At 40.9% G+C, this 26,373-nt stretch overlaps 1 pseudogene; it reads right to left on the bottom strand.

The window, feature by feature from the left end:
* Positions 1 to 15,248: 15,248 nt before the first annotated feature.
* LOC138427352 (U6 spliceosomal RNA) lies at positions 15,249 to 15,349 on the bottom strand (annotated as a pseudogene).
* Between the last annotated feature and the right edge of the window lie 11,024 nt (positions 15,350 to 26,373).

The following is a 26,373-nucleotide window of genomic DNA, read 5'->3' as shown; positions in this document are numbered from 1 at the left end:
TCTTATCTCTCCTTGCTATTCTCTGAAAGTCTGCATTCCATTGGGTATATCCTTCCCTTTCTCCTTTGCCTTTCACTTCTCTTATTTTCTCAGCTATTTTTAAGGCCTCCTCATGCAACCACTTTGCCTTCTCACATTTGTTTTTCTTGAGAATGGTTTTGATGACCACCTCCCGTACAATGTTACAAACTTCCATCCATAGTTCTTCAGGCTAACAGACCTAATCCCTTGAATCTATTTCTCATCCCCTCTATATAATCATAAGGGATTTGATTTAGGACATAGCTGAATGTTCTGATGGTTTTCCTTACTTTCTTCAGTTTAAACATAAATAATGTTTGCTTCTGCCTAAGCATTGCTTCCAGATCACCACTCATCACTCCCAGTGGGTGTGGAGCAAAAACACACAAGTTGAGGACTGTTACCCTGGGTTTGTGGTTGGCTTTTTCACATGCTTTGCTGTGTGAGCTTGATCAAGTCTCTTAACATGTTTTCTCATCTGGAAAATGGGCATTATGATGATAATTCCACCTTCTAGTTTGCATGTGTGCCTGCAAAGAACAAGTGGACCTGAGAGGGCTTTTTGGGTTCCTGAATCTGGAACAAATATGAATTATTATGCCACCTGGGGAGAAGGAAATCTGTTTAGAGGTTATGGCTGCCATCCACAAGGCTAAATATTGATTCAAGCCAAATGACATCTATTTCTGAACCCTGACCCAGAACTCTGACTGAGCCCATGCTTCTGTTTTCTGGGCTCACATGAGAGCTAATGATTACTGTCTCAGATTACTCCCTTCCTCAGCCTTACCAGTCAGCCTTTCCTTGTCAACGGCTTCTCTGCTGAAATTACGCTGCAAGGAAAGTTGTAAAAGCTCTTGCTCTCTTATCATTTTCCCACATCTACAGTGTAGCAACAAGTAGCTGTTATGGCTACTCTTCATAGCAACAACTATGGCAACCTGTACAATCCAATTTCAGCCTGTTATATGAATCTTTCCCCATTTGGCCCCTCATGTTTAAATTACCTATAGTTGCCTTAGTAATCTTCCTTTGCTTGCTGTTTAATGTCAAAATATGTGTGGACCTGATATAGTTTTCTTTCCCAAGCATAATTCCAACTATGCAGTTAAGTAACCAAACATTTAGTCTTCTAACTACCCACAGGAATTGACAAAAGCAAACCACCCATCAGGCATTTCTTGCTTGCCCCAAAACACCATTGAACTGATCTACTGAAACAATGTGATACATTGGCATGTACACTCCAGAAGGGACACTTTTTCTCTGGATTTGTTTTCCACCTAATGCAGAATGTCTACCATAAGCCTGGTCTTCCAGCAGCTGGTCACCTAATGTTTGCTGACTCACCCCACTGCAGATTCCTTCCACATTCCTCAGTAAAATCTAGAGAACAGACTCAGTCAAAGTTCTCACTCCTGCAGAAAGCAGTTTTTTTGTTGTTTGCTTACGTTTGTTTTTTGATTGTTTGTTTGTTTAAGAAAACAATATTTGGTAACACATTCAAAATCTTGTGCTCCTTGCCCTGGATTCAAGCACCTGCACCAGAGGATGGGAAGCCTCCCCTTCCACCTAAATCTTTCACCACTCCCACCAGTGCCACAGGCTTGACTGGACCCCAAAGACTTCTGCCTGCTCCCTGAAGTTTTCTGTACATTAGTTCAGTTCAGTCTCTCAGTCATGTGCAACTCTTTTCTATATCATGGGATCCAGTATTCCAGGTTTCCCTGTCCATCACCAACTCCCAGATCTTGCTCAGACTCATGTTCATCAGGTCGGTGATGCCACCCAACAGTTTCATCTTCTGTCTTCCCCTTTGCCTTCTGCCTTTAATCTTTCCTTGCATCAGGGTCTTTTCTCATGAGTCAGTTCTTCGCATCAATTGGCCAAAGTATTGGAGGTTCAGCTTCAGCATCGGTCCTTCCAGTGAACATCCAGGACTTATTTCCTTTAGCATGAACTGGTTGAATCTCCTTGTAGTCCACAGGACTCTCAAGAGTCTTATCCAACACCACATTTTAAAACCATCAATTGACCCAGAGAGATGTTGTGGGGAGGGAGGTGGGAGGGGGGGTCATGTTTGGGAACGCATGTAAGAATTAAAGATTTTAAAATTAAGGAAAAAAAATAAATAAAGAAATAAAGAAAAAAAAAACCATCAATTCTTTGGTACTCAGCTTTCTTTATGGTCCACCTCTCACATCCACTCACGATTTCTGGTAAAACCATAGCTTTGACTATACGGACATTTGCTGGTAATGTAATGTCCCTGCTTTTTAGTGTGCTGTATGGTTTTTCATAGCTTTTCTTCCAAGGAGCTAACGTCTTTTTTTTTTTTCCTCACAACTGTGGGCACTATCTAGAGTGATTTTTGAGCCCAGGTAAATAAAGCCTGTCACTGTTTTCATTGTTTCTCCAGGTATTTGCCACGAAGTGATGGAACTGGATGCCGTGATCTTCATTTTCTGATCTGTACATAACACATCAAGACCATCCCAAAGAAAAATAAATGAAAAAAGGCAAAATGGTTGCCTGGGGAGGCCTTACAAATAACTTTGAAAAGAAGAGAAGCAAGAAGACAAAGGGGGAAAGAAAGACGTACCCATCTGAATGCAGAGTTCCAAAGAATAGCAAGAAGAAATTTTTAAAAAGCCTTCCTAAGTGATCAGTGAAGTAAATAGAGGAAAACATTAAATGGTAAAAAACCGAGATCTCTTCAAGATAATTAGAGATAGGGAGGGAATGTTTCACGGAAAAACGGGCACAATAAAAGAGAGACATGGGATAGACCTAACAGAAGCAGAATATATTAAAAAGAGGTTGAAAGAATAAATAGAAGAACTGCACAAGAAGATATTAATGACCACGATAACCATGATGGTGTGAACACTCACTTAGAGCTAGACAATCCTGAAATGCGAAGTCAAATGGGTCTTCAGAAGCATCACTAAGAGCAAATCTAGTGGGTGTGATGGCATTGCAGTAGAGCTATATCAGATCTTAAAAGATGATGCTTTTAAAGTGCTGCACTCAATATGCCAGAAACTGTGGAAAACTCAGCAGTGGCCACAGGACTGGCAAGGTCGTTTTCCTTGGAATCCTCATGAAAGGTGATTTTAAAGAATGTTCAGCTACCACACAGTTGCACTCATCTCACATGCTAACAAAGCAATTTCTCCAGGCAAGTCTTCAACAACATGAACTGTGAAATTCCATATGTTCTTCTGGACTGAGAAAAGACAGAGGAACCAGAGATCAAACTGCCAACATTCATTGGATGATAGAAAAAGCAAGAGGATTCTAGAAAAACACCTACTTCTGCTTTATTGACCATGCAAAAGCCTTTGACTATGTGGATCACAACAAACTGTGGAAAACTTACAGAGAAGGGAATACCAGACCACCTTACCTGCCTTCTGAGAAATCTGTATGCAAGTCAAGAAACAATAGTTAGAGCTGAACATGGAACAATAAACTGGTTCCAATTCAGGAAAGGAGTACATAAAGGCTGTATATTGTCACCTTGCTTAAAAACTTATATGCAGAGTACATCATGTGAAACGCCCAACTGGATGAAGCACAAGCTGGAATCAAGATTGCTGGGAGAAATATCAGGAACTTCAGATTTGCAGAAGACACCACCTTCATGGCAGAAATTGAAGGGGAACTAAAGAGCCTCTTGATGAACGTGGAATAGGAGAGTGAAACATCTGGTTTAAACTTCACATTCAGAAAATGAAGATCATGGCATTTGGTCCCATCACTTCATGGCAAATAGGTGGGGAAACAATGGAAACAGTGAGACACTTTATTTTCAGGGGCTCCAAAATCACTGCAGATGATGACTGCAGTCATGAAATTAAAAGATGCTTGCTCGTTTGAAGGAAAACTATGACACAACTATACAATTTTTTTTTAAGGTAGAGACAACTTTGCTGAAAAAGTTCAGTATAATCAAAGCTATTATTTTTCCAGTTGTCATGTATGGATGTGACAGTTGCACCATAAAGAATGGTGAGTGAAGAAGAACTGATGGTTTTGAACTGTGGCGTTTTACAAGACTCTTCAGAGTCCCTTGGACTGCAAGGAGATCCATCTAGTCATCCTAAAGGAAATCAGTCCTGAATACTCATTGGAAGGACTGATGCTGAAATTGAACCTCCAATACTTTGGACCAACTGATGTGAAGAACTGACTCATTAGAAAAGACCCTGTTACTGGGCAAGATTGAAGGCAGGAGGTGAGAGGATGACAGAGCATGAGATGGTTGGATGGAATCACCAACTCGATGGACATGAGTTTCCCCAAACTCCAGGATTTGGTGAAGAACAGCGAGCCCTGGTGTGCTGCAGTCCACAGGGTTGCAAAGAGTCAGACATGACTGAGAGACGGAACTGAACTGAACATACCACATAGCAAATACTATTTGTAATGGGCATGTTTCTCCAGCAAGACTGGAGCTCCCTATGGCCCCAACATATATCCCCAATCAAGTCTGCACCCATGCACAGAAGTCAGTGCCTAGCATTCACAAGCCATTCAGTGAGTTCTGATTGCAGGGGGACCTCCATTTCAGTTGACATAAAGGATTAAAAAACACGTTTATCCTCCTGTCTCTAATAACTCCTAAGTAGGAAAGACAAATGAAAGTATTGTCTTTCATCAAACATCTCTCAGCAGAGAATGGATTCATGAGGTCAGGAGCAAGCAAGGAGAGTTCCAAAATTGCCCCAACTCCAGAAATAGTTTCCAACACATACATGGAAGTTGAACCTAGGCAGAGACAAACAGTCTCCCCAAGAAGAGAGATTTATGACTCTATATAACTAGAGTTCACAGGAGAGAGCTACACACAGAGAACTGTAGGTAGGTACAGGTGATACTCTTCCAGTTTTCTGCAGAGAGTTGATAGTACTGGTCTGAATTATAAGGAACAATCCTTGAACCTCAAATTGCACCAAGTCTAATTGTGTCCCCACCCACCAGCGTGTAAATTACTCATTTTTAATATAAATTTATTTTATTTGAAAGCTAGTTACTTTACAATATTGTATTGGCTTGCCATGCATTGACATGAATCCAACACGGGTATACACATGTTTCTCATCCTAAACCCCCTCCCACCTCCCTCCCTTTACCATCCCTCTGGGTCATTCCAGTGCACCCGCCCCAAGCATCCTGTATCATGCATCGAACTTGGACTGGCGATTCATTTCACATATGATAATATACATGTTTCAATGCCATTCTCCCAAATTATCCCACCCTTGCCCTCTCCAGAGTCCAAAAGACTATTCTATACATCTGTGTCTCTTTTGGTGTCTTGCATACAGGGTTATTGGAGAAGGCAATGGCACCCCACTCCAGTACTCTTGCCTGGAGAATCCCATGGATGGAGAAGCCTGGGACAAGACTGAGCGAATTCACTTTCATTTTCACTTTAATGCATTGGAGAAGGAAATGGCACCCACTCCAGTGTTCTTTCCTGGAGAATCCCAAGGAAAGGGGAGCCTGGTGGGCTGCCATCTATGGCGTCGGACATGACTGAAGTGACTTAGCAGCAGCAGCAACATACAGGGTTATCATTACCATCCTTCTAAATTACATATGTATGAGTTAGTATACTGTATTGGTGTTTTTCTTTCTGGCTTACTTCACTCTGTATAACAGGCTCCAGTTTCATCCACCTCATTAGAATGGATTCAAATGTATTTTTTTAATGGCTGAGTAATATCCATTGTGTATATGTACAACAGCTTTCTTATCCATTCATCTGCTGAGGGACATCTAGGTTGCTTCCATGTCCTGGCTATTAAAAACAGTGGTGCAATGAAGATTGAGGTACACGTCTCTTTCAATTCTGGTTTCCTTGGTGTGTATGCCCAGTAGTGGGATTGCTGACTCAAAAGGCAGTTCTATTTCCAGTTTTTTAAGGAATCTCCACACTGCTCTCCATAGTGGCTATACTAGTTTTCATTCACACTAACAGTGTAAGAGATTTTCCTTTTCTCCACACCCTCTCCAGCATTTCTTGCTTCTAAACTTTTGGATAGCAGCTATTCTGACTGATGTGAAATGGAATCTCATTTGGTTTTGATTTACATTTCTCTGATAATGAGTGATGTTGAACATATTTTCATGTATTTGTTAGATTCAATGCAATCCCTATCAAGCTACCAACGGTATTTTTCACAGAGCTAGAACAAATAATTTCACACTTTGTATGGAAATACAAAAAACCCTCGAATAGCCAAAGCAATCTTGAGAAAGTGAATGAAACTGGAGGAATCAACCTACCTGACTTCAGGCTCTACTACAAACCAATAGTCATCAAGACAGTATGGTACTGGCACAAAGACAGAAATATAGATCAATGGAACAAAATAGAAAGCCCAGAGATAAATCCATGCACCAATGGTCACCTTATCTTTGACAAAGAAGGCAAGAATATACAATGGAGAAAAGACAATCTCTTTAAAAGTTATGGGCCTTGCTCACAGAAGCTTGGTCACCCCGTGTCATTCTTTCTTTCCTTTTCAGGCTGACTCCCTGAAGCGCAGGGTCCCTCTGAGTTCACTTCTCTGCCCAGGCTTCTAAGACCCACTCGAGAGGGTTCCCAAGGTGGGGCACCCTCTGCTATTCGGGAGGGCGCCTGTGGCCTACGTGAAGAGAACAAGGCCTATGCTCGGGCTTTATTGGCTTTCTGCATAAATCAAGGAATATCAGCCTCTTTCTCTCCTCTATTTTCTTAACTGCAATATTCTTTCTTTATCTCTCTTTATATCTCCAAATAAATCTCAGTCGCCAATGCTGTCACACTTTGGATACCCTGGATCCAACCGGGGCTGGACCCCAGTACCTTATCTTTGACAAAGGAGGCAAGAATTTCCAATGGAGAAAAGACAATCTCTTTAACAAGTGGTGCTGGAAAACTGGACAACCTCCTGTAATAGAATGAAACTAGAACACTTTCTAACACCATACACAAAAATAAAATGGATTAAAGATCTAAACATACAACCAGAAACTATAAAACTCCTAGAGGAAAACATAGACAAAACACTCTATAACATACATCACAGCAGAATCCTCTATGACCCACCTCCCAGAATATTGGAAATAAAAGCAAAAATAACCATATGGGACCTAATTAAAATTAAAAGCTTCTTCACAACAAAAGAAACTATAAGCAAGGTGAAAAGACATCCTTCAGAATGGGAGAAAATAATAGCAAATGAAACAACTGAAAAGAACTAATCTCAAAAATATACAAGCAACTCCTGCCTCTCAATTCCAGATAAAATATGACCCAATCAAAAAATGGGCCAAAGAACTAAACAGATGTTTCTCCAAAGGACAAAGAGATGGCTAATGAACCTGTGTGTCTTTCAGTTCTGGTTTCCCTAGCGTGTATGCCCAACAGTGGAATTACTGGGTCATATGGCAGTTCAGTTTCCAGTTTTTTAAGGAATCTCCACACTGTTCTCCAGAGTGGCTGTACTAGTGCGCATTCCCACCAACAGTGTAAGAGGGTTCCTTTTTCTCCACACCCTCTCCAGCATTTATTGCTTGTAGACTTTTGGATAGCAGCCATTCTGACTGACGTGAAAGGGTACCTCATTGTGTGGTTTTGATTTGCATTTCTCTGATAAAGAGTGATGTTGAGCATCTTTTCATGTTTGTTAGCCATCTGTATGTTTCTTTGGAGAAATGTCTGTTTAGATCTTTGGCCCAATTTTGTATGTGTCATTTATTTTTCTGGAATTGAGCTGCAGGAGTTGCTTGTATATTTTTGAGATTAATTCTTTATCAGTTGCTTCATTTGTTAATATTTTCTCCCATTCTGAAGGCAGTATTTCCACCTTGCTTACAGTTTCCTTTGTTAGGCAGAAGCTGTCAATTTTAATTAGGTCCCATTTGTTTTCTTTTCGCTTTTATTTCCAATATTCTGGGAGGTCGGTCACAGAGGATCCTGCTGTGATTTATGTCACAGAGTGTTTTACCTATGTTCTACTGTAGGAGCTTTATAGTTTCTGGCTGTACACTTAGATTTTTAATACATTTTGAGTTTATTTTTGTGTATGGTGTTAGAAAGTGTTCTAATTTCATTCTTTTACAGGTGGTTGGCCAGTTTTTCCAGCAACACTCTTTAAAGAGATTGTCTTTTCTCCATTGTATATTCTTGCCTTCTTTGTCAAAGATAAGGTGTCCAATGGTGAGTGGATTTATCTTTGGGCTATTTCGTTCCATTGATCTATATTTCTGTCTTTGTGCCAGTACCATATTGTCTTGATGACTGTGGCTTTGTAGTAGAGCCTGAAGTCAGGCAGGTTGATTCCTCCAGTTCCATTCTTCTTTCTCAAGATTGCTTTGGCTATTCGAGGTTTTTTGTATTTCCTTACAAATTGTGAAATTATTTGTTCTAGCTCTGTGAAAATTACCATTGATAGGGTTTCTATTGGATCTATAGATTGTTTGGGGTAGTATACTCACTTTCACTATATTGATTTTTTCGATCCATGAACATGGTATATTTCTCCATCTGTTAGTGTCCTCTTTGATTTCTTTCACCAATGTTTTATAGTTTTCTATATATGGGCATTTAGTTTCTTTAGGTAGATATAGCCCTAAGTATTTTAATCATTCATTGCAATGGTGAATGGAATTATTTCATTAATTTCTCTTTCTATTTTCTCATTATTAGTATATAGGAATGCAAAGGATTTCTGTGTGTTGATTTTATATCCTGCAACTTTACCATATTCATTGTTTAGCTCTAGTAATTTTCTGGTGGAATCTTTCGGGTTTTCTATGTAGAGGATCATGTCCTCTGCAAACAGTGAGAGTTTTACTTCTCTTCCAATTTGGATTCCTTTTACTTCTTTTTTTCTTGGACTGATGTTTTGATCATTATGTAGTGTCCTTCTTTGCAGCCTTTTTTTTAAAGTCTATTTTATCTAATATGAGTATTGCTACTCCTGCTTTCTTTTGGTCTCTATTTGCATGGAATATCTTTTTCCAGCCCTTCACTTTCAGTCTGTATGTGTCCCTTGTTTCAAAGTGGGTCTCTTGTAGACAACATACATAAGGGTCTTGTTTTTGTATCCATTCAACCAGTCTTTGCCTTTTGTTTGGGGCATTCTATCCATTTACATTTAAGGTAATTATTGATAAGTATGATCCCATTGCCATTTACTTTATTGTTTTGGGTTCGAGTTTCTACACCTTTTCTGTGTTTCCAGTCTAGACAAGATCCATTAGCATTTGTTGGAGAGCTGGATTGATGGTGCTGAATTCTCTCAGCTTTTGCTTGTCTGTAAAACTTTTGATTTCTCCTTCGTATTTGAAGGAGATCCTTGCTGACTACAGTAATCTGGGCGGTAGGTGTTTTCTTTAATCACTTTTAGTATGTCCTGCCATTCCCTCCTGGGCTGAAGTGTTTCTATTGAAAGATAAGCTGTTTTCCTTATGGGAATCCCCTTGTATGGTATTTGTTGTTTTTTACTTGCTGCTTTCAATATTTGTTCTGTGTGTTTGATCTTTGTTAATTTGATTAATATATGTCTTGGGGTGTTTGGCCTTGGGTTTATCCTGTTTGGGACTCTCTCGATTTCTTGGACTTGCATGATTATTTCCTTCCCCAATTTAGGGAAGTTTTCAACTATTATCTCAAGTATTTTCTCAAGGTCTTTCTTTTTGTCTTCTTCTTCTGGGACTCCTGTGATTCTTATGTTGGGGTGTTTAGCATTGTCCCAGAGGTCTCTGAGATTGTCCTCATTTCTTTCTATTTCTTTTTCTTTTCCCTCTCTGTTTCATTGATTTCTGCCATTCTATTTTCTACCTCCATTATTCTACTGTTGGGTCCCACCAGAGTGTTTTTTTATCTCATTTATTGCATTATTCATTATATATTGACTATTTTTTATTTCTTCTATGTCCTTGTTAAACCTTTCTTGCATCTTCTCAATCCTTGTCTCCAGGCTATTTATCTGGATTTCCTTATTGATTTCAAGATTTTGGATCATTTTCACTATCATTATTTCGAATTCTTTATCAGGTAGATTCCCTATCTCTTCCTCTTTTGTTTGGTTTGGTGGACACTTATTCTGTTCCTTTACCTGCTGGGTATTTCTCTGCCTCTTCTTGTTGTTTATATTGCTGCCTTTGTGGTCACCTTTCCGTATTCTGGCAGTTTGTGGAGTTCTTTTTATTGTAGAGTTTCCTCACTGTGGGTGGGTTTGGACGGATGGCTTGTCAAGGTATCCTGGTTAGGTAAGCTTGTCTTGGCGTTCTTGTGGGTGGAGCTGGATTTCTTCCCTCTGTAGTGCAATGAAGTACCCAGTAATGAGTTATGAGATGTCCATGGGTTTGGAGTGAGTTTGGGCAGCCTGTATATTGAAGTTCATGGATATGTTCCTGTGTTGCTGGAGAATTAGCATGGTATGTCTTTCTCTGGAACTTGTTGGCCCTTGGGTGGTGCTTGGTTTCAGTGTAGGTATGGAGGCATTTGATGACTTCCTATTGATTAGTGTTCCCTGGATTCAGGAGTTCTACGGTGTGGTCAGGATTGGACTTAAGCCTCCTGCCTCTGGGTTTAAGTCTTATTTTTACAGTAGCCTCAAGACTTTTCCATCTATACAGCAGCAATGATGAAACATCTAGGTTAAAGATGAAAAGTTTCTCCACAGTGAGGGACATCCAGAGAGGTTCACAAAGTTACATGGAGAAGAGAAGAGGGAGGAAGGGAGGTAGAGGTGACCAGGAGTAGAAGAAGGGGAATCAGAAGAGGAGGGAGCAAACTAGTCAGTAATGACTTCTTTATGTGCTCTCCACAGTCTGGATCCCTCAGAGATGTTCACAGAGTTACACAAAGAGAAGAGGGAGGAAGGAAACAGAGGTGTCCAGGGGGTATAAAGAGGGGAATCAAAACACAGATCCAGCCAGTAATCAATTCCCTAAGTGTTCTCAGCCATCTGGAACACTCAAAGTGATTCACAGAGTTGGGTAGAGAAGAGAAGGGTGAGGGAGGAGATAAAGGCGACCTGGTGGAGAAAAAGGAGATCCAAAAGGGGAGACAGAATCAGGCTGGTGATCTCGCTCCCAAGTAAAAATGGTTACTGAAGATTGGGTTCTTAAAGGTACAAAACTGATAACAAATACCAAAAAGCAAAGATTAAAAAGGTAGAGTATAGGTTGGATTCTCAAAAATACGATATTAAAGAAAAAAAATAATTCACAAAAGTTATTATATATATATACACACATATATATATATATATATACGTATGTGTATATATATATATATATATATATATATATATATAGTTTGCTTTAAGAAATAGGGTCTTCTTTTTTTTTTCAACGTAATAGTAGGTTATACAAATGAAATTTAAAGGAGTAGTAGAGGACTTAAAAATAAAAAAAATAAATTCAAAGAATGAAAATAGTAAAAATATATCTAGGACTTTCTCTGGTGTTGTTGTAGACAGTGTGGGTCAGTTCACTTTCAGATAGTTCCTTTTCCAGCTTATACTTCTCAAGATCTATACGCCTCTTCCTATGTAATTGGTGCTGACTGCAGGGTTTTAACCTATTGCACCTGTCACTTCCAGGGTGGGTCCCTCTGTTGTACCTTCTTCTGTTTGCTGGTCTCTTCAGTGTCTAATTTCTGCCCTGACCAAAGGGGTTGGTGGTGGACAATTTTTTAGGCTCACTTGTTCACTCGTGCTATGGGGAGGGAGGAACACTGCAAACAAATATCACTGGCGTGTGTGCGGAGTGCTCCCAGTGTCTCAGGCACACTGGGTTTGCCCCTGCTCACGGCATGTGTGCTTTCCCAGTCTACATTGTTCAGGCTCTAGGTTGCTCTGCTGAGAACTGTCTGAGGCGGGCCCTGGGTTGCATGCACTTCCCAGGTCTAAGCTGTTCAGGTTCATTCACTTGGGTACTCCTCAAAAGCGCAGACTCGGTTGGGCCTGTGTTTTGTGCCCTTCCCAGGTCCAAGCCGCTCAGGTGACCATGACCAGGTGTTTGGCAAGCGTGGTCGCTCCTACTTATTGCCTCTCCTGTCCCTGCTGCTCAGTTTTCTGCGTGTACAACCAGGATACCTTCTCAGGAGGATATTGACCATCCAGAATCCCAAGAAGACTTGGTTAGTAACGAAGCCTGTTTGCAGTATTCTCGCCTGGAGAATCCCAGGGACAGACAAGCCTGGTGGGCTGCCATCTAAGGAATCACACAGACTCGGACATGACTGAAGCGACTTAGCAGCAGCAGTAGCTGCTTGCAGTTTGGTAGATGATGACTATATGGGGCCACGATTGCCCCCTTCCAGCTCTGCCTTCCCTTGCTTCCTTGTACCTGGCAGGGGATGGGCCTGTCCACAGCTGGCTACCTCTGCTCACTCCTTTGACTGTGAGCAGCCCTGGCAGTGTCTTAGTTTAAAGCTTTTCACCAGGGTAGCTATCCCAGATGGCTTGCTATCTCAAGTTAGTTATCTCAGATTCCCTGGGGCATTCAGGCCCGGTCCTTATTCTAAGCAATGCAGCCCGCACCCCCCTGCCCAGTCCCCGCTTGCTAGTGGCAGATGAGGGGGTCTGCACTGTTTCTCTGCTGGGAGTTACCATTGGGCATGTAATCTGTGGGTTTAAATTATTTATTTATGTTTCCTCCCACTATGTTGCCTTCTGAGGTTCCAAGGCTCACCACAGACTCGCCAGTGAGAGTGTTTCCTGGTGTTTGGAAGCGTCTCTATTTTTTAAGACTCCCTTCCCGGGCCAGATCTCCATCTCTACCTCTTTTGCCTCTCTTTTTACCTGTTACATTTTTTCCTACCTCCTTTCAAAGACAATGGGCTGCTTTTCTGGGTGCCTGATATCCTCTGCCTGCATTCAGAAGTAGTTTTGTTGAATTTACTGTGCATTCAAATGTTCTTTTGATGAATCTTTTGAGGAGAAAGTGTTCTCCTTGTCCTATTCCTCCACCATCTTAGGACTGTCCCCGAAATTACTCATAATTCCCATGAGCTCAATAGGGCCCCAAAGACAATACTGCCTTGCTAGTGGGGAATAGTAAACCTGGTCTAAAGACTGGTTTCATCTCAGCTTAAAAAAATTTACAGCAAACCTTCAAAAAATGCAATTGTTTCCAAGAAATTAACAGTGTTTGCAAACAGTGAAAGGAATAATTTATAAAAATTAAAAAATATCCAGCATCCAAATGTAAAGTGACCACATCCACAATCCAATTAAAAATTTCCATATAAATTGTGAATGTATTTGTCCTAGTTTCATCTCAATATTGTAAGGTAATTATTCTCTGACTAAGATAAATAAATAAATTTAAAAAGAAAAAAATCCAGATGCATAAAGAAGCAAGAAAATATCCATCACAAGGGCAAAATCAATTAGTAAAAACACAAGTAAGATATATGTTACATAATTAGCAAGGAAGGACATTAAAATGCTTACTACATCAATAATCCTTATATTCATGAAGCTGAAGAATATTGAGTATGTTAAATAGACACAGGTGAAATAGAAATGCAAAGACTCTGGGGAAAAATTAATTGTGCATCAGAGACTTGTGAAGCAACTTTAAGAGTGCTAAAATATATGTAAATCGAACCACACAGGAAGTGAAAGACAGGAGAATAAAGCAAAGAACTTCATAATTACTGGCTGAAAAATTTCCAGGTATGATGAAAGCTTTAAAGCATTAACACAGAAACTCATTTAACTCGAAGACAAAAAATATGACAACTCTACAAAGGCTCATCATAATTCATGGATTAAGATAATCAACCAAAGAAATGTAACCAGAAGGCAAAACAAACACAGTAGAACAAAAAATGGGGATGACAGCAGATTAGGCAAAGGAAACAATGTTAGCCAGGGTACACTGGCGCCACATCTTAATTGCTGAGAGAAATATAATTGACTCAGAATTCTATACCCAAGAAAAATACATATCAAAAACAAGATAGAATACTTTCTCAGACAGACAGCAACTACAAGACTGCATCACCACCAACAGATCAATGTAATAAATGTTTTTTTTTAACAGTTCTCAAGTCAGAAGGAATTTAAACAAAGTGAAAATCTGGATCTACAGGGGGAATGAACAGTACCCAAAATGATAAACATGTAATATGTATTAAAAGGTAAATATAGGGACTTCCTTGGTGGTCCAGTGGTTACGGATCTGCTTTGCAATGCAATGCATTTGCAAATGGAAAAGTTTTGTTCCTTTGCCAGAGAACTAAGATGCCAGAAGCCACTGAGCAACTATGCCTGCCTGTCTCAAATAGAGTTTACACGCTGCAAGTACTGAGTTTGCCCTCCTCAAATAGAGAGTCCCTACCACAAGGAAGATCCTGCATGGCACATTAAGACCCAGTACAAATGAATTCTTTTTAACGGCTGAGTAATACTCCATTGTGTATATGTACCACAGCTTTTGAGATGGATGAAACTGGAGCCGATTATACAGAGTGAAGTAAGCCAGAAAGAAAAACACCAATACAGTATACTAACACATATACATGGAATTTAGGAAGATGGCAATGACGACCCTGTATGCAAGACAGGAAAAAAGACACAGATGTGTATAACGGACTTTTGGACTCAGAGGGAGAGGGAGAGGTGGGAAGATTTGGGAGAACGGCATTCTAACATGTATACTATCATGTAAGAATCGAATTGCCAGTCTATGTCTGACGCAGGATACAGCATGCTTGGGGCTGGTGCATGGGGATGACCCAGAGAGATGTTATGGGGAGGGAGGTGGGAGGGGGGTTCATGTTTGGGAACGCATGTAAGAATTAAAGATTTTAAAATTTAAAAAATAAAAAACTAAAATAAATAAATAAATAAAAATAAAATTTAAAAGAAAATTAAAAAATAAAATAAAATAAAATTTAAAAAATAAAAAACTAAAAAATAATAATAAAATTAAAAAAAGACCCAGTACAGACAAAGAAATGATAAATGAATAAATAATGTAATAATTATCATAATTAATAATGATAGACTGGCAAGTTAAAGATGCATACCATGGATCTTAAAACTACTTACAAAACAGTTACAGTGAGTAAAGTGACAAAGGATATAGAAGGGAATCCGAAAACCTACTCAGTCACAAAGAAGTCAGGGATAAAAAGAGACATGGGAAAAAAGAACTTGGGACAAACTGAAAATAGATCCCATTTGTTTATTTTTGCTTTTATTAAAAATATGGAACGCTTCACGAATTTGCGTGTCATCCTTGCGCAGGGGCCATGCTAATCTTCTCTGTATCGTTCCAATGACAAACTGAAAATAAAGAGCAAGATGGTCGAATTAAACCCAACTAGAGTTAATCCCTCAGATGTGAACCCAAACTGAAGATACACCGCAGGCCGCAGATGACAGAGATCCCCATACACTGCACTCTGCAGCTGAAACAGAGCCTGCCAGGCACCAGGGCCCCTTGTGCCTGGGTACAGAACGGCATCAAAAATTTATAAGGAAAAAAAAAAAAAGTTTATAAGGAACAGTCATTAAGAAGACTTCAATCATACAAAATATAACCTCTGTTCATAAAGAAATGGCATTAGAAATCAATGTTCACTGGACAGAAGAAGAAGGTGCTGGCATAGTGAAGACCTTCCCACTTTTACAACACTAATTCTGCCCAGGAAGGAGCAAATAAATTACAGGACTTATATCTCTTCAATACTAGACATACTTGACATACATAGACAATACTAGACATACATGTTTGATTTTCATGGTTAGCCTCCTCTCTTGCTCATCCTGGGCAACAGGGACTGCTCCTCTAAACCACAGCTCAATCACTACACACAAAGCCTGATGATATTTGCCGCGTCTTTCACATAAACCTGTGAAAACTTGTTTCCTCCTATTTCACACCCTTGGCTCTTTTCAACCAACCACGGCTCTTTTCCTACCTCCTGGGATCTTGGTCCTCCGTCATTTGCAGCCATGTTCCCATACACCAGGCCTCAATTACACCCAAAGAAATTCCTATTCAGAGTGGCCATAATACACACAAAAAGGGAAAGAACAGGCAGCTCTTTACTCTCCCCTCTTGTTCCTTCATTACATACATTCACTGAAAACCTGTGTAGCAAGTTTGTTACATACAAACGTTCAAGTTGAAAACATTCAAACATGTAAAAGTGCATTTGCAAGTGCAATCACATCAGTTAATTCACAGATCTGACACCCATTGTCATGGGCACATCTAAGACAAGTCGGTGTGCATTTGTGTACTTTACTGTGCAAAACTATATGGAGTACAATAAATAGTGCAGGACTTTTATTTCAAGCCTACACTGTCTGAAAGGAAGCATAAATGCAGTGGTAATGGAGATGCTACTACTATTCTATTTTTAAAGGAGTGCTTAGTTGCTCAGCTGTGTCTGAATTTTTAATATATGGACTGCAGTATTCCAGGCTCCTCTTGCCATTGAGATTCTCCAGACAAGAATACTGAAGTGGGTTGCCATGCCCTATCCAGGTACACAAGATTTAAAATGTTTCTTTTATTGTTTGTGTTTGTTTTTTATGTATTACTTGTGTGAAAAGTATCATAAAGCTATTAAAAACAGTAATATATAGCCAATTCTCTTAGTTGGCTACCTAAGTAACTTTGCTAGATTTATGAAGAAATTGTGATTATTGAACACCCTTTCAAATGGAACTTGTTCATATACAGGGGACTTACTGTTCTGCTAAAACCTGTGGATCCAAAAGTGAACGCATCCCCTCCAGGTCCAAGGAAGTCACATTCTTGGTTGGGATTTTAGAGGAAACATGAGATCTCCATAATTCTAGCCATTTCAGTCTTTTCAAAAGACCTTGATCAGGACAAACAAATACTAAAGTAGAAATAGTCATTGTGTTTCTACCCATTTTGAGAAAGTGTTGCTAAGTTTTCAATACTGGATCTTGTAATGCTGGTGGACTGTTGGAGAAGTGATGTGAACAAAAATAAGGAAGGTGAACCAGGTAGGTCAGAATGTGAGGTAACAAAGACAAGATATTTAGAAGCTGAAGAATTGAAAGAGATTTGGGACCTGAGTTGCAAAAGCAGTTTTCAAAACAAATTGGGTCATGTGGTGTGTGTAATCCTCACTTCATCCCTTAGAAGATTTCTACAGACTGCTCTGCCTCTATTTTGTGGAGCACAGTTCAGATCCATCCAGCTGTTTCTCATTGCTGCTCCTTTCTCCTGGCTCCCACACTGTGGCCAGCCATTCAGCCTGTTCCATTCGTTTTGTTGTTGTTGTTGTTGTTGTTCTTCTTCTTTAAGGCAGGTGCTGCAGGCTGCCTACAAAATGATCAGTTCTCTGCTTCTCTTTCAAAACTGAAAATAGTTTGTTATATAGCCATGAGCCTAGTAGCTACAGGACTGCCCTTCCTATACACCCGTGCCTTAGTCATGACTGGTGACTTAGAGAGGCAAGAAGATCTGTAAGAGGGATTTCTTGGAAGACTGCATTCAAGGAGCTGATTTAGCTGAGAGATGGGACTCTTTCCTTCTTTACTTTCTTCATAACTGATGTCTGGATTTTACTTGTGATGGATGGAACTTCTGAAGTTGTATTGCACAATCATGTAACTTTCGATATGGATACCACACAAGCTCTGGCTGGCCCAACCCCACCTTTGTTTCAGAGGGAGAGAAAAATCAAGTTTATCTTGCTAAAGTTATAGTTGTTTTAGTTTTTTGCAATGTGCATCCAAACTTAATCCTGATACTACTATGTGTTTAATATGATATAGCCTTATTATTTTATTGGCTTTAGTGAATATATTTATGTTTTACATTTCTGTAATTTTTCATTTTATAAATAGATTCATCAGCCATTATACCTAAGTTGTATAAATGTAAAATTATGATTATAAGCATGCTTTCCTTTGGATTTTTAATTTTTATACTTTCTTATCTTCTTTCCTTTCTTCTTTTCTCCATATTTGTACAGCCTGGGCCATGTCCTCTCTTATAACCTCATCCATATCCATATCTGCAGGCTAAAACAGACTGAGAGCTGTGTGGGGAGAACCAAAAAAGGATGAATTACAGAGACATAAATGAAGGATGGTGGCCCTTGTTACTCATCATGAATGTTCTTCAGTACGATGATTACATTCCCTGCCCTTCTGTGTTCCCACCACCCCCAGGTTTGCCATGATCATGGAAGATACTACAGCCAGAGGAATTTGAGTAGGTGTGATATGTCACTTCCAAATGGAAGTATTATTTTCTGTCCCACTAGCTGGGATGCAGATATAATGACAGGACTGGAGTAGCCATGTTAGACCATAGGTAAGCAGCACAGGTGTAAGATGTGACAAGAAAGAAGTGGGCCCTCATCTCTGTGGAGAGACCTGTACTAACATTATATGACAGAGAATTGAAATTGTATTGTATGTAAGACAATGTTATTTAGGATTTGATTACAGTCGTTGAACCTGTAACCTAACAGTCATATTAGAATAACTGATCTTTGTGTTAGCCTTATCTTGACATTAGGATCTGAATGAGACAATATCTCCTGATGTGTACTTAGAAGTGAGTCAAGTGACATCCCTGCCCTCGGGAAGCTTTGCTTTAGTGTGGGATCCAGAAACTGAAGCAAGAACAAAGCCACATGGCAGGAGAGATTCATGATCCTGTAGGAACCCTTGGGAGGGGAACCTCAATCAATCCTGATCTCAGGAGGTTGCTTAAAGCAGAGACAATCTTCTCTCAGTCTCCTCATAAATAGACCATGGTGCCAAGTTTCACATAAAAGTGATTTATTTCAAATTCCTTCCAGAGTGTTTTCCCTTTTGATCCAGTGCTTAAGATGTGCATTTGAGACCTGGTTGGGGAAGATTTCAAATGCTGCAGGGCAACTAAGCTGGTGACCCACAGCTACTGAGCCTGAGAGCCCTAGAGCTTGTGTTCTACATCAGGAGAATCACAGGATTAAAAAGCCAGTGCACTGCAATTCCAGAGTAGCCCCTGCTCGCTGACAATATAGAAGTCCTGAGCAGCAATGAAGACCAGCTGCTGCTGCTAAGTCACTTTAGTTGTGTCTGACTCTGTGAGTCTCCATAAATGGCAGCCCACCAGGCTCCCCCATCCCTGGGATTCTCCAGGCAAGAACAGTGGAGTGGGTTGCCATTTCCTTCTCCAGTGCATGAAAGTGAAGTCATTCCTTGGTGCCTGATCCTCGGCGACCTCATGCTCCACAGCCTTTCAGGCTACTCCGTTCATGGGATTTTCCAGGCAAGAGTATTGGAGTGGGGTGCCATTGCCTTCTCCACAATGAAGACCTAGTGCTGGCAAAAGGAAAAAAAAAATAACAAAAAAAACAAAAAACGATTCTCCCAGAGAAACCAGTGAGGTCTCAGGGGAAGCAGGACATAAAAAATAATGAAACCAGTCTGGGTCTGATATCATGCAAGTCATGGAGAGGGAAGCTACAGCCTGTTTTCACAGGGAACTTGGGATATAAGTTGTGCCTCAAACATGCCCCAACCCAAGGCTAGGGATCTGGGATTTCACTCTCCCACTAGCGCCTCCCTCTCATCCTTCAACTAACACCCAGCTGTTGTCTCCAAGCCTTTGTATCAGATCCTCCAAAGACAAATCAAAGTTGACACTTGAAGCAAAAGACACCAAAGCTCAGGAAAATGCAAACTCAGATAATGTCTAGATTTCTGCACCCGTTCTGCCATCTCCAACATCATATCTGGATTCCTGTGAGTCTAAAGAACTCCATGGGTCTCTACATGTAATCATTTTTTTTTAATTCAGGTTTTAATTTATATAGGAATGTAGTTGATTTGCAACATTGCATTAATCTTAGTTGTATGGGAAATTAATTTCCTTATACATGCACATGTATCCATTGTTTCTTAGAGTCTTTTCCCATAAAGGATATTATAGACTACTGAGCAGAATTCCTGTGCTGTACAGGTGATTCTTTACTAAATAAAACAGTATACATATATTAATCTCAAACTCTCAATTTATCCCTCTGCCACCTTTCCACATTGGTAGCTATAATTATTATTTTGATAGAGGGAAGTGTCTATAGGCACTTTTTGTATCAGGGTCTGTGCTTGTGAGAGTGGAGTGGCCAGGGAAAGCAAGCCTGAGAGAGACTCATTTGAGATGATGCTGAATGTGGACAAGGACCTGGCCATGCAAAAATCTGGGAGAAAAACATTCTAGATAAGGGAAGTAGCCCCTGCTAAGGACTAAGGTAACCAAGTTTAATAAATGGCTACGCTTCCACTCCCAATCTTCCTACCATGCTTGGAATTGACCCACAGGTAAACCACCATGACCTCATCCCATGCTTCAGTTGTGAGTTAGCAGGAATGAGCCATGTCAGCCTTCCCAAGATGGGAGAACCTGGGGCTATCACGAGGCTGAATATGCTCTGGACTCAGGGACTTGTCCACAAACTGGTTATCAGAAGGAGCATCAGGTGCCAGGGGCACCACCAACGCTCTGACTATCTCCATGTACTTGTTCTCAGGAGTAGAAAAGCCAAGGAACTGATAGAGCAAAGAAACAAGTAATGACTCTTGTTTCATCTTGCCCCATGGGATTCCCATGGTCCCTTGACCACAATGCTCTCTGCCCAAAAACTCTTTCCTCTTTTGCTTCTTCAAAGGTGGCTTGTGAATAACTTCAGCACGTGACTGTGAAGCCTGGTGGCTGGAATTCTAATCATAGTCAGCTGGGACCCAGAGATGTCCAGCCTTGTCCTGTGGTTCTGTCCTTTTTCTCCAACCAGATTCATAAAGCAAAGTCGCTACAAAATAAAAGGGTGATTGTAATTCTCTCAAGGCCTTAGAATCTCCAAGGTCTATTTGGAGCATCAAAGTGGAAACACATCCCCTGCATCCAGGCTAGTCTCAGACCCCGACCTCGCTCAGCCAGTGGTTCCCTGAGGAAACATAAGGCACATATATAAGTTTCCAGAAGGCTGAGAAAAGAATGCTTCTCGCTGTGAATGCAACTTCATGTTACCCAGTCAACCAAAGGTCTGTGTTGTCTCAATGAGGATTGGGAGCTCTGGGGATTCTGAGTTGGAAGTCAGTCAGTCACCACCTGCATGACCGCCTCCTAGGGTCACTACAGCTGGGGCTCTCCCAGTGTGCCTGGAGCCCAGATGAAACAGCTCTGAATATCGCATTCCTGCTGCTCCAGGGAGGCAGGTCTGCTAATAAAATCGGAACCAGACTTGAGGGGCAACGAGAAAGAAACTTTCACTCTGATGCTTGCAGACATCTGAGAGCTACCCAGCAGTGAATGCAATGATGTTTTCTCTCATCTTTCCCTTCATGGAAGTCTCCCAGCCTGGGAACCAGAGTTCCTGGGTTCCATGTCTTCACTAACCTACCTACAGCTAAGGTGAGTCATACACCCCAGGGTTCAGTTTCCCATTTTTTGGATGAGGGAGTCTGGACATGCTCCAGAACACTTGTTCCAGAATGAGGCTCAATGCCAATCAGTGGACAAGTGGCTCAGAGGTGGCTGTTGCTGAGGATGATGAGGTTGCCTCTGGTGGTCAGGGGGATGTAACTGTCTGGTGATGTTCATGGCTCCTGGTCTCAGCACTGAGAGTGGTAGACCACTTGGCACACAGCTGCTGTGCCATCAAGGACCTTAGAGGCCTTGCTCTCTGGAACTTACCATCATTTGGGTTCTGTGGGATGAGATCAGGTAGCTATAATTCAGAAGTTACCAATGGGGGAGCATGTAGATTCCTCAGCAGAATCCCAAATTTGGGTGATGAATCATCTCTCCAAAAAACTCTGGGAACTAGATATGCCAGGACTCTTCAACAAATTTTGTAGTATTTTAAATACTTTTTAAAGTAGGTCATCTTTAGGATGACCTGCCATATGGTCTCTGGCTTGGGATGATACCCACAGTTAGAGTGGAATCAAAGGGCCTCTGGGGGATGCTGTCCCTCTCCCTTTGACTCATTAGGAGTGAGTAGAGCTCTCTCCCCTCCACATGTGGAGCAGGAATTCCAGCAGGAAGGACATGACTTCCAAGTTTAACCGGAAGTCTCAAGAAGGTCTGGCCCTCCTGTAGGCACTATTCTTTTCCCAGTATTTCTCCCTTCCCTCCTGGGTCCTATGCACACTGCCCACCTCCTGGTTGCTGGGTTCTGAATTTTTCTGCCCTTCAATTGTAGATATCTAGGCAGTCTCACTTGTGGCTCCTTCCCTACGCAGGCCCAATCCCTCACCTGCAGATCGCACTAAAGGAGGGAAAACCAAGACGGGTCTGTCCCGTTCATTCTTCCTAAAAATGCCTGCATTCCTTCTGCTTCCAGACCCTGCCCTGAGTCATCAACATTGCCAGCTAGATGACTGAGCTTAGGAGAGGAATGGAGATGTAGATTGGGGAAGGGGGTGGTAAGGGTGTCAGAAGTGGGGGACAGTTTTCAGATGACAAGAGATGAGTTGGAGTAAGGAGCATGTGGTCCTCCAACCACTCATTCATTTGGGACCTGCCTAAATCTGTATTCTTGAACTCCTCAGGGTATCACTAAGACAGAACCTTCAAAATGGACTTTCCATAAACCTCTTACTGCAAAAAAAAAATTCAAACATAACAAATATAAGAAAGAAGAGTGTCATGAACCCTATGTTTCATCATTTGGCATCAATAACTAGAAAACTAACTTCTTAGTCCCAAAGGTTGTCATAGACTGAAGACTATGCAACATCAAGGTGGTGGCCAATTGAGTTCCCAGCGAAGACATTCTTGACTTGCATCAGTCTTTCTCTTCTTGCTATGTTCTCACATGTGGTGGTGGAAGGGAAGGAAGAGGGAGAATAAGAGAGAAAACGAAGCAGAGGCTACTCCCATCATGAGGGACCACCATCAAAACTTCATGTCAACCTGGGTGCTTCCCAAATGCCCTACTTCCTAATACCATCACATTGGCAGTCAAGGGTAAACACAATACAATCCATAGCAGCTATGCATACAAGCTATCTGTTTTTAAATCAAGACAAAGCATTGTTTCGTTCTCTGTTTTAATGCTTATTCATTTTCCCTGAAGTATTTTAGGGACAAGATGAACATTTCACCACATCTACATAATGAGTATCTGTGGTAGAATGATAGGATATGAAAAAAAAATGCTCTTTTGTTCCCCCCAAAAAATGAACATTTTATATCCAGTCCATGTGCAAATTACCCTGATGCTCAAAAAGCAGATGTCTTTTTACAGTTTATTGAAAGAATGTAGTCATATGTTGCATCTGGTTGTTCTCCTTTAGGACTAAATAACTGTTCCTCTCCCAATTTTAATGCCATTCATTTGTTTAAAAAATGGGCGGAAGCATGGTGGTTTGTCTTACAGAATGTCCCACTATTGGTTTTAGAGCAGGAGTCCACAATACCAGCACAGTGGGTCAGGACCAGTACCAGTCTTTGGTCTATTAGGAACCAGACCTCCACAGCAGGAGGTGAGCTGCAGGCCAGTGAGTGAGGCTTCAACTGTATTATAGCTGCTCCCCATCACTTTCTCATCACCCACAGAAGAGGGAGTCTAGCTTGTTTTCCTGGAACTCTTTGTAGTTACATAACCTATGCTTAATAGAAACAAGAACAGCTTAAATATTGATGATTATTTTCCTTTCTCAGTGTCCAGAATGGTGAGCTGGTGTCCTAGCAGTCTATCACAGTGACAAATTAGATGTTTTCCTATTAACATTTGGACACATTCAGTCACCTTAAAATTCAATATTAAGAAGCTAAGTTTGCGGGATCCAGCCCCTCCCTTCATGGCAAATAGAAGGAGAAAATGTGGAAGCAGTGACAGATTTCTTCATCTTAGCCTCTAAAACCACTGTGGATGCTTCCTGCAGCCATGAAATCAGAAGACATTAGTTTCTTGGCAGGAAAGCTATGAGAAACATAAACAGTGTGTTGAGAAGCAGAAGCATCACTCTGCCCAACAGACTGGTAGATGTCTGGCCTTTTCATTTGGATTCCTAAACATTCTGCCCAGTCCTCACTGGTCTTTGAAGTCCCTCAGTTTTCTGGTCCTTCACGATTCCCAAGATTATTTTGTGCATTTCTCTACCCAGTCAAGTAATCAGCCATCTTTTTAAGATCTTCTGATGAGAAATATATCTAGAAGCTACATGTTAGACCTCAGAATAGGCACTGTCATCAAGTTGTTACTACTTCTAGGCTTTACAGAAGTTGGAGGAGGAAGTACCCATTTTCCTTAAAAATTAAAATGAAAATAAATATAATTAGTTGGTACAAACTTATGCTTTCAGTTCAAGTTTTAAAATAGCAGGGTTTGAATTAAACTTGTATATGTTATGTGTGAACCTTTTCTCCTCCCACTGAAAGGCTTACTTTAAAACATTAGTTTTAATTATCGTCTTGCTTTTACTTGTTAACATACATGCGATTCTGTCACAATAACAGAAACAATATGAAGAACAATAAGTGGTTGAATTTTTGCTCGCCTCTGCTGTGATGGTTGTGCAGATGCATGATGACAACAACGGCAGTACAGAAGTGTGGTGGAGAGGAATAACCTCACGTCCAAATCAGGGGCAGCAAACAAGAGCAGCTACTCTACTTCCAAGGTAAAGAGCAGAGGCTGTACTTTGTTGGAGAGCAGTGAAATGATACCCCACGTCCAAGGTAAGAGAAACCCAAATAAGATGGTAGGCGCTGAGGGAGGGCATCAGAGGGCAGACAGACTGAAACCACATGCACAGACAACTAGCCAATCTGGCATGCGGACCACAGCCTTGTCTAACTCAGTGAAACTAAGACATGCCATGTGGGGCCACCCTAGATGGATGGGTCATGGTGGAGAGGTCTGACAGAATGTGGTCCACTGGAGAAGGGAATGGCAAACCATTTCAATATTCTTGCCTTGAGAACCCCAAGAACAGTATGATAAACAAAAAGATAGAACACTGAAAGATGAACTCCCCAGGTCAGTAGGTGCCCAATATGGAGATCAGTGGAGAAATAACTCCAGAAAGAATGAAGGGATGGAACCAAAGCAAAGACAACACAAAGCGGTGGGACTGGTGATAAAAGCAAGATTTGATGCTGTAGAGAGCAATATTGCATAAGAACCTGGATTGTTAGGTCCATGAATCAAGGCAAACTGGAAGTGGTCAAACAGGAGATGACAAGAGAGAACACAGACATTCTAGGAATCAGCGAACTTAGATGGGCTGGAATGGGTGAATTTAACTCAGATGACCATTATATCTACTACTGTGGGCAGGAATCCCTTAGAAGAAATGGAGTAGACATCATGGTCAACAAAAGAGTCTGAAATGCAGTACTTGGATGCAGTCTCAAAAACAACAGTATGATCTCTGTTCATTTCCAAGGCAAGCCATTCAATATCACGGTAATCCAAGTCTATGTCCCGATCAGTAAGGCTGAAGAAGTTGAAGCTCAACAGTTCTATGAAGACCTACAAGACCTTCTAGAAAAAACACCCCCAAAAAGATGTCATTTTCATTGTAGGGGACTGGAATACAAAAGTAGGAGTCAAGAAACACCAGGAGTAACATGCAAATTTGGGCTTGGAGTACAGAATGAAGCAGGGCAAAGGCATTCTGCCAAGAGAATGCAAGGTCATAGCAAATACCCTCTTTCAACAACACGAGAGAAGACTCTACACATGGACATCACCAGATGGTTGGCATCAAAATCAGATTGATTATATTTTTTGCAGCCAAAGAGGGAGAAGTTCTATACAGTCAGAAAAAACAAGACTGGGAGCTGATGGTGGCTCAGATCATGAACTCCGTATGCCAAATTCAGACTGAAATTGAAGAAAGTGGAGAAAAGCACTAGACCATTCAGGTATGACCTAAATCAAATCCCTTAGGACTATACAGTGGAAGTGAGAAATAGATTTAAGGCACTAGATCTAATAGACAGAGTGCCTGATGAACGATGGATAGAGGTTCATGACATTGTACAGGAGACAGGAATCAAGACCACCCCCAAGGAAAAGAAATCCAAAAAGCCAAATGGCTGTCTGAGGAGGCCTTACAGATAGCTGTGAAAAGAAGGGAAGCAAAAAGCAAAGGAGAAAATCAAAGATTTACCCATTTGAATGCAGAGTTATGAAAAATAGCAAGGAGAGATAAGAAACCCTTCCTCAGTGATCAATGCAAAGAAATAGAGGAAATCAACAGAATGGGAAAGACTATAGATCACTTCAAGAAAAGTAGAGATACCATGGGAATATGTCATGCAAAGATGAGGTCAATAAATGACAGAAATGATATGGACCTAACAGAAGCAGAAGATATTAAGAAC

The sequence above is a fragment of the Ovis canadensis genome, chromosome 21, assembly GCF_042477335.2.
Source record: "Ovis canadensis isolate MfBH-ARS-UI-01 breed Bighorn chromosome 21, ARS-UI_OviCan_v2, whole genome shotgun sequence".
NCBI classification, from domain to species: domain Eukaryota; kingdom Metazoa; phylum Chordata; class Mammalia; order Artiodactyla; family Bovidae; genus Ovis; species Ovis canadensis.
Note: the sequence above shows the minus strand (reverse complement) of the source record. Positions and strands in the feature narration are given on the sequence as shown.